This window comes from Ursus maritimus, unplaced genomic scaffold (assembly GCF_017311325.1).
Source record: "Ursus maritimus isolate PB19 unplaced genomic scaffold, ASM1731132v1 scaffold_9, whole genome shotgun sequence".
Taxonomy (NCBI): Eukaryota; Metazoa; Chordata; class Mammalia; order Carnivora; family Ursidae; genus Ursus; species Ursus maritimus.
Genome location: NW_024427107.1, coordinates 79393909 through 79401528, shown reverse-complemented (window position 1 = coordinate 79401528; position 7620 = coordinate 79393909). Strand labels below are relative to the sequence as shown.

Below are 7620 nucleotides of genomic sequence, written 5' to 3'. Positions count from 1 at the left end.
GGGGACACACCCAGCTCACGGGGCACCGGTGCGGATACAGGCAGAGGAACCCTGTTCCAGCTGGAAAGGTGGATGGCAAGGGGCGGAGCAGGGGGTGGGAGAGTGGGTACCCTTCCTTTCTTGGGTCTTGAGGCTTGCCCTTGACCCCTCCCCTATTCTGCCAAGCCCCCCCCCCCGCCCCCGACTTGAGGCCTCCTCTGAAGCACATCTCCTCCCGCTGCGCCTTCCCTGGCGGTCTGTGTCCCGGCCTTCCCCCTGCCTGTGTCCCCAGTCCCCCACGGATGCCTCCGCCTTGTCCGATCCAGTCTGTATCTCCTGGATCTCATGTCTCTCCACACCGCCAGCCCCTGGCCCGGCGCCCCACCCGCCTGGCTGCTTCCGTCTCCTCCTGGGGTCCCAGGGCACTGCTGGCAGCTCAGCCCTGCACATGGTGCTGGTGGGACCAAATTCCCCCCAGGCACCCCGCTTCTTCACGTCCTATACAGAGACAGTTACGTGGGACGTCTCCGGGTATCTCCCACCTTCACCCAGCATCTGTACACTGGAGACCCGAAGGTCCTTGAGTTTTGCATGGAAGTGGACCTTTCCGAGGCAGGTAAGGAAGTCAGTCCTCCCTGTAAGCTCCCCAGTGGCCGTGAGATCCCAGCGGATGAGGGCGTGAATGCACACGCCTGGGCCCAGCACCCAGATCCTGACTTAAAGTGCCCGTTTGGCTCCAGAAATCTGCACAGCCCACAGCCCACAGCAAGCAGAGGGCGCCCCCCAGAAGAGATGGGAAGAGCAAGCTAACAGTTTTATGTGTTTATGGATTCATCTCCACTTTTTGGGAGCCAAGCGCTAGGCTCTAGGGCCTGGGGACAGAGCAGTGGGCAGACAGGTGAAACGGTCCTGGTCGCACCGCTGCGGGGGTACCAGGAGGGGCCAGACCTCCTTCCCCCGTGGGCTCTGGACAGTGAGGCTCAGGGGCTTCCTTACCCTTCTTGAAGGGGCTGCTGGGGGGGGAGCATGGTGCAGGGGGTGCAGGGACCCCAGTCCTGGGAAGTAGCCGAGGACCGTCTCCATTTTCTTTTAACGTAGGTTTTTGAATCGGGGCCATGTGCCCGTCAGCGAGGTGAGAAGTGTGTCACCCCGGCCCCCACTGCTGTCTGCGCAGGGCCCTGTGTGTTCGGGGCGTCTCTGCGCAGGAACAGGGAAATGCGGGGTGCGCAGGGGGTCCTGTACTGATGGTGTGTCTGTACGATGGAGCAGAGGGCCTTCGCCCTTCCCTCCCTTTCCAGGGGTGCTCTCAGAGTCCGCCTCACGTGGGGTGCGCTGCCTCACTGCCATGCGTCCCTTGGCGGGTGTATCTCGGGATGGCATCCCCTGCGCTGGCCTTGCTGAGCCGGGGGGTCCCTGGCTTGTCCCTTTGGCGGGTCTGGCTGTCTCAGCGGCCTGGGGGGCTGTGCCCATCCCAGTCCCTGCAGGGATGTGCGAGACAACAGAGCGTTCTCCCCTTCAACTAGGATTTGCACTTGGAGGGTGCTACGGTTTTGCTCTATGTTTTAAAGAGTCATGCTCTCATCCTTCTCTCCGTCAGTGATTGATGCACAGGTCTGTGCTGGCTGACACTGAGATCCCTAAGACATGCAAGGACGAACATTAACCATAAAGTGACTCCGAGTGAGAGAGGGGGCAGGGTGGGCTGCAGAACCGGGCCGTGGATCTGCCTTGGCTCACCGCTGAGTTGGCGCTGTGAGAGCCTGGGCAGACAGGGTGAGGCTGTGCGGGCCACAGCCCTCTGCATGCGGGCGAGGGGTCTGCTCCTTCTGGGGAGACCACGTGCAGCTGGCCCTGAGCTTCAGGAGGGCTGGATAGGTGGGCCTTTCTGCCAGCAAGCTTATTAGGGGACAGGATGGACAGTGATTGACAAAGTTCGAGCCTGAGGAGCCCGAATTTCAGGGAACCAGGCTGGCCTGGACACCGTTGAAGTCCAGCTTGCAGTCAATGACGAGCTGACCATGTGCTGGAGTCATGGGCTCACATCCAGGTTCTCAGAAGGACAGTGGGTCACTACGTGGAGGTGGGGGAGGACCTGGACAGCTGGGGACCAGGGCATGTGACAGGGTGGGTGGTGCCTGTCTAGGGCAGTAGGTTTCAGAATGCTGGGAGGGGACCTCTTGGTGGCGGGGAGAGTGAGGGCTGATGGAAGGACGGCCCGTGCCTGGCCTGGGGGATGGTCACCCCAGGTGGGCACAGGCGGAGCTGGGGACAAGCTCAGGGTCGTGTAGGCTGAGCTGGGGCGCCACGGGACACCTGGGGGCCGTCCTGGAGGATGGAGAGACAGAGGCTGGGGCCCTTGTGTAGAGGAGGAGGGTCTGTGGGTGAGGTGGGTGTCATAACACCTGCCTTTGCTGAAGTTCCGGGATCCCCCACTGTGCCCACGTCCCCCCGACCTCACACTTCTTTTGGCTCTGGTCAGAGCGCTGGGAGCAGCCAAGAAACGTTGGCTGGATGAAGGCCAGGGAGGAGTTTGGGGAAACTAGTCAGGAGACTCAGGGACCCTGTGGGAGGGTCTGGAGGCAGAAGCGAGGCTGGGAGTTTGGTCTGCACGAGCTGCTTTGCCCAGGGAGCACTCAGCAGGTTGTGTGGCTTGGGGGAGTGTTTGAGGTGGGCAGGGTGTCAGTGTCAGGCTCCATCCTGTCCTCCCCTACACCACCCTCCTAGGTGGGCTGGTTGTTGGGAGGTTGCTCATTTGGAGCCGGGACCCTTGGCTTCCCTGGACAGAGACCCCCCAGAACTCATCTCCCAGGCCAGCCTCCCGGCACACAGCTGACAATTTTACTGAATGAATGAACAAGTAGAATAAAAGATCAATGAGTGAGGGGTAGAGAACAATAGTTGGATAAGTCATGAGTCACGGGTTACAGAGAAGGGGGTTGACGGGGTGGCGAGTGTCGGGCAGCTGTGAAGGTGTGCAGGTGGTGGGGGGCCCTCCTATAGGCTGGAGCCTCCCAGCCTCTTGACCCCAGTTCTTGACCCCAGTTCTCTCCACCTGCCCCCTTCCCAAGTCTTCCTGTTTGGAAGGGAAAATTGGGGCCCCTGCTCCAATCTCTCTAGAACACTGGCCCTTTGTCCCCTAACTTGGAGACTAAGCAACGTGTGGGCCCAGTCGGGCAAGGAGACACACAGATGGTCAGAAAGACCAGCTTTCATCTTCCTGAGGCAACATGGTCGGAGGTCTTGATCCAGGGGAGGTCTTGCAGCGGAGAGCTGGTCTACCTGGTGAGCATAGCTGGGAAGACTTAAAGATTAGCTGATCAGAAATTAAGTCATTCTTTGTTGAGTGTCTGCCAGCGTCCCATGCAGTGATCACCATGGTTACCATGCCTTCAAATCCTCTGGGTTTTCTCACAGAGCCCTCCTGCTTATTTCTACTCTACAGAGATTTAGCAGAGCCACGGAGAGCCCTCGGTAACCTGCGGGGGACACACACAGGTGAGTCACAGAGCGTGCACACAGCAGAGACATGTCCAGCTTCACTAGTCACCAGGGAAATGCCAACCACGAACAGAGCCAGTCGTGCCCCTCGGTTAGCAAATGTGCACAAGTCTGATGAGGCCACATGATGGAGACCCCATGCAAAGCCACATTGTCTTGCACCCTGCACATCAGTGATACTCTGGTGTGGCCGCCTGGGAAAACAGCGTGATGTATTCTCTGAATATTCCGTTCCCCATAATCAGGCAATCTCTTCCTGGCACATCACCCAGTGAGACGTCTCACATGGGTATACAGGAGACGTGTGCGAGAATGCGTATGGCTGCACTGGTCACGAGGGCAACTGTCCGAAAGCAGCCAAACGGCCATCGAGGGGATCTGGGTTAATGCGGGGTGATGCAGGCATGTGACGGAATGCTCTGTAGCTGTTGCAGTGAGGGAGCTACTCACAAAACAGTACGGAGGAAGGCTAGCAGCATGAAATGGAGCAGGTGAGTCCCGACAAATTACATAAAGCTGATGTTCATAGATGCAGTACTTTACACTGTGGTTTTATGTAAGTTTGATGGGACAAGTATAGCTTCATAGACAATAAAGGTCTAGGTCATCTATCTGTGTATCTGTCGTCTATCTAACATCCATCTGTTTGTCCATCCGTCCATCCATCCATCCACCCATCTGTCCATCTGTCCACCCATCCATCCACCCACCCGTCTGTCCATCCATCCTTCCATCATTCATCCATCCATCTGTCCATCCACCCATCTGTTTGTCCGTCCATCCATCCATCCATCTCCATCAATCATCTATCTGGGGAGAATGAGAACAATCAACTCAAGATTCCAGAATGTGGTGTTCCTCCCCTAGGACAGGGAGGCAGGGGTGTGTAGGGGCACAAGGGGAACGGAGAAGGGTCTCATGGGGAGCAGTAAGCTTGTGTCAAAGTGTTAGTCTTTCTGTTGATTGCTGAGATCACAGAATGTTGTTATATTATTAAAAAGAAAGAAAGAAATCAGGGCTGTATAGGGACCAATGAGGAGTGGGTGTTACAGACCAAAGACCGTGAGTAAAATTTGGTTTTATGTCCCTGAAGTATCAGAAGTACCCACAGAAACAAAACAGAGCAAACCCCTCAACACTCATGTCTGTGCCACACACCTCACATTGTGAACACGTCACTTGTCTGCTCTGGGCCGGTGAGCGGGAGGCCTCCCAGATGCCTCTTCTGTCCCTTCACTCAGATGGGAGTCCGGGGGAACAGGCCTCTGTTTGTGCTGTAAATACCGTCCCCTGGGGCAGGGAGGCCTACCTCTGTCCCAGCGAATGGCAATGCTGACTTTCAAGGGGCCTATAAACCTTGGTGAGGGAATGAATGCATTTATCTCTCTCTCTCTCTCTTTCTTTCTTTTTTTTTTTTAAGATTTTATTTATTTATTTGACAGAGAGAGACAGCCAGCGAGAGAGGGAACACAAGCCGGGAGGGGGGGCGGGGGGAGAGGAAGAAGCAGGCTCCTAGCGGAGGAGCCTGACATGGGGCTCGATCCCAGAACACCAGGATCACGCCCTGAGCCAAAGGCAGACGCTTAAGGACTGAACCACCCAGGCGCCCCCCTTCCTTCCTTCCTTCCTTCTTTCCTTTCCTTTCCTTCCTTCCTTCCTTCCTTTCTTTCTTTCTTTCTTTCTTTCTTTCTTTCTTTCTTTCTTTCTTTCTAGAGAGAGCAGCAGGGTGGGAGGGGCAGAGGGAGAGAAAGAATCTTAAGCAGGCTCCACACCCAGCTCAGAGCCCAATGTGGGCTTGATTCTACGACCCTGAGATGATGACCTGAGCCAAAATCAAGAGTCGGATGCTTAACAGACTGAGCCACCCAGTCTCCCTCAAAAGGAGTTTTCTTGGGGAGGAGAACGGGGTTTTGAGGGGCCTCGGACCTGCAGAGGACAGGGGCAGAGCTGGGGGTGGGAGAAGGGTGCGGAAGGCTGCTGGCCTCAGGACGGGCTCTGGAGACCGCGATGTCTTAGCCGCAGCCATAGGGGATGCTGTTGGTGTCCTGAGCTGTTGGAACAAAGCACCGCCCCCACAGTCTGGGGACCAGACACTGAAATCGGGGTGTCGGAGGGCCATGCTCCCTTGGAGGCTCTGGGAGAGGATGTTTCTTGCCTCTTCCAGCTGCTGGGGCTCCCGGTGTCCCTGGCTTGTGGCCACGTCCCTCGGTCTCTGCTCGGTCTCTTCCCCGTGTCTCTGTGGGTCCTTTTCTGTCTCCGACAAGGAGATCCCATTGGATCTGGGATCCACCCCAGTCCGGGATGGTCTCACTGCAATCCTCACTGTAATCACACCCGCAAAGACCCTGTTTCCAAATAAGGTCACATGCTGAGGTTCCCCGTGGGCATGAGTTTTGGGGGACGCCATTCACCCGGTACCCGGGTCCGGGGCTGCATTCTCCTCCACTCCCAGGGAGACTTAGAATCGAGCTCCGGGGAGCCTTCTGTAGTTCGTAAGCATGATGGTTGGGCCTTCACACCATTGACACGTGCCTCCCTCAAACCTTGTTACGACCTCGGCACAGTGGTTGTCTGGACAACAGAAAGAAAGAATGGGGCTCCCGGACGCCAGGTCGCGTGGACAGAGTGCAGACTGGAGCACACTGTGGCCTGAAGGTGAGGCTGCAGGGGGACCTCAGCCACGGTCTGTCTTCTGTGGCTGTCACATGGCAGCAGCAGGAAATGTGCTCAGGAGGATGGGGGAGCAGGGGCACGCTGGCCGTGAGTTTGGAGAGCGGTCTGGACGCCCCCCCAGTCAGGTCGTCCTTACAGCCAGTCTGGGGGGCCTGATGTTTGGAGCTGCCGCCGTCAGCCTCACACCACCTGCCCTGTGCTCTGCCCTCGGCGTCCTGCCAGAGTAAGCAAATGGACTTTCCTTCCTGGCAGTAAGAATCCTTTGTTTAAATCTAAAAGCCACCTTCATTACCCCAGTAACTCTGAGCTTGAATGGCCTCCATTCCTCTCCTTCTCAGACCTCCCATCCAGCTGCGGCCCGATCCTAGAGGTTCCAGAACCTCCCGGCCCCTTCTTCCCACTGCTACCACCCTCGTCCAGGTCTTGATCACTTTTTTTAAAAAAAGAAAAGATAAACAGGGACACCTGGGTGGCTCCGTCGGTGAAGCATCTGCCTTCAGCTCAGGTCATGATCTCAGGGTCCTGGAATCAAGTCCCTCATCGGGCTCCCTGCTCAGTGGGGGGTCTGCGGCTCCCTCTGCCTGCTGCTCCCCCTGCTTGTGCTCTCTCTCTCTGACAAATAAATAAATAAAATCTTTAAAAAAAAAGATAAACAATTTATTTAAGCTAAAATAAACCCAACAAAAACAGTGCAGCCATTTCTCCCATCCTGTACCCACCCTGCCTCTGGCAACCATCAATCTGTTCTCTGTATCTATGAACTTGGTTTTTTAAAAAGTTATTTTTATATTCCACCTATAAGAAAATCATACAGTATTTGTTTTTCTTTGTCTGACTTACTTCAATTAGCATAATGTCTTTTACGTTCATCCATGTTGTTGCACATGGCATGATTTCCTTTCTTTTTATGGCTGAGTAATATTCCATTGTGTATACACACCACATCTTCTCCATCCACCATCCATCCACCATCCACCCATCAACATCCATCCACCCATTAATCCACCCAGCCATCCACCATCCATCCACCATCCATCCACCCATCCACCCATCCATCCATCCATCCACCATCCATCCACCCATCCACCCATCCATCCCCACCCATTAATCCACCCAGCCATCCACCATCCATCCACCATCCACCCATCCACATCCATCCACCCATCCATCCACCATCCATCCACCATCCATCCACCATCCACCCATCAACATCCATCCACCCATCCATCCACCCACCCATCCATCCATCCATCCACCATCCACCCATCCATCCAATATCCATCCACCATCCATCCATCCATCCATCCATCCATCCACCATCCATCCACCATCCATCCACCCATCCATCCACCCATCCATCCATCCACCATCCATCCACCATCCATCCACCCATCCACCCATCCATCCATCCATCCACCATCCATCCACCATCCATCCACCCATCCATCCATCCATCCATCCACCATGCAC

The 7620-nt window shown here is 55.8% G+C and overlaps 1 non-coding gene across 1 annotated transcript; it reads left to right on the top strand.

Moving 5' to 3' along the window:
• Positions 1 to 5954: 5954 nt before the first annotated feature.
• On the top strand, positions 5955 to 6054 carry LOC121101766. The gene has a single exon (XR_005833804.1). It is a non-coding gene; the product is annotated as a small nucleolar RNA U13 (small nucleolar RNA).
• The last annotated feature ends 1566 nt before the right edge of the window (positions 6055 to 7620 follow it).